Consider the following 1614-nt stretch of genomic DNA (forward strand, 5'->3'; position numbering starts at 1 on the left):
TTCAAGCTAAGAAATAATGAAATTTCAAGAACTTTTCATTTGAAAGTTTTTTTCAGAATAGGCCTGATTATGACGATTACAACTCAACTTCAACTTTTTGAATCGTTATACCTAAGAAACGGTGGGTATTAGGAAAAAAAGTGTCATGACATTTTTTATATATAATAATCTGGTCTACAATTTTTGCATTGAAAATTTTTTGATAAGACTTATCGTTTTGCTGAAAATCGTGAAAAACCAGTTTTTGTGACCTTTGACCCCAAGTAAATTTTTTTCCAGGTCTCGGATCGGTGAGGACTTTTAAGATTTAATTTATGATGGTGTCTCCAACAATCCTACCAATTTTCAGCTTGCTGGGAATTAATGTAACCTCGGATGTCTAAATTGACCGGACTAAGCTATTAAGCCTTTGAATGATTTGTCTTTTGCACCAGAGGTCTGAATTTAGAATCCCAAGACTGTCCAATACTTTTTTAGTTTTATATTTTGTTTTGCTTACACATAATTTTTAGTCTTTTTTTTTTTTTCTTAAGCACACAACTGTTTCCTTATGACTATATCACGTTAAATTATTATCCTCCGTAAACCGACTTTACAGACAACAAAATAATTTTTACTCTTTAATAAGTGGTCCAAGTCTGCCCCTTAGAGGTGTACCTTTGGACAACACTGGGGGCAGTTTTGGACATGCATAGAAAAAACGCATAATAGTGAATATATGATTTCCTACTAAACTATTCAATAACTTTACATAACCAAAAATAAGTCAAATGAAACTGTTTTTAAAGTTAATTTTCTAATTTGCATTTTCTAGTTTGCAAAAGTCTATGGATAAATCATAAAGATATGATGATCCTGAACTTTGCAGACAATTTGTCTGCTGAGGTTTGGACAGCCACCAAAGTCGCAAAACTCGTCTGATTTTGAAAAATTAAACAGCATTCGCTTCGTTAAATAAAAATCTAGGAACGATATTTTTTTTAGTTTTTTTTTATTTGTCTTAACAAAAGAGTTAAGACAAAAAGACAAATCATCATCGTGTGATTTTGTAAATTTGGTAAAAATGTTTTATTTTCGATGAAAAAAAAAGAATCTAATGAGTCCATAAAATGACCATATGCTCCAGTGGCGCAATTGGTTAGCGCACGGTACTTATAGACAGTATTTGATGTGAGCAATGCCGGGGTTGTGAGTTCGAGCCTCACCTGGAGCAGTTCTTTTTTTTTTTTACTAATTTCTTAGAGTTTTATATGACGTCAAAGTATTTATAAGATAAAGGATTCGGTATATAAGTTCCATATTTAAACTTGTCGTCAAGTAGTAAAACTTATTACTCAAATAAATTAAGGATACATTTTCTGGTGATAATAATTTTTTTTTTCTAAGAATTTTTACTATCAGTTATTTTATTTTGAAAAAAAAGTAATCATGAGAAATATTAAAAAAAATTAAATATTAGCACAGCAATAACATTTTTGAAAGTTATACCTCTTTTCCGACAGCACGCGTTTATGTGAGTGACATTAATTTTGTCATTTTTTCGCATACAAGAAGTATCACTCTTTGTCTTGAAATGGAATTTGTTCCTTTAACATTTTTTTTATTGTTTTGAAA

General features: G+C 30.2%; 1 non-coding gene across 1 annotated transcript; it reads left to right on the forward strand.

Annotated features, from left to right (window-relative positions):
* Positions 1-1119: 1119 nt before the first annotated feature.
* Positions 1120-1213, forward strand: Trnai-uau (transfer RNA isoleucine (anticodon UAU)). The gene is made up of 2 exons: positions 1120-1157; positions 1178-1213. It is a non-coding gene; the product is annotated as a tRNA-Ile (tRNA).
* Positions 1214-1614: the final 401 nt, after the last annotated feature.

The sequence above is a fragment of the Episyrphus balteatus genome, chromosome 1, assembly GCF_945859705.1.
Source record: "Episyrphus balteatus chromosome 1, idEpiBalt1.1, whole genome shotgun sequence".
NCBI classification, from domain to species: Eukaryota; Metazoa; Arthropoda; class Insecta; order Diptera; family Syrphidae; genus Episyrphus; species Episyrphus balteatus.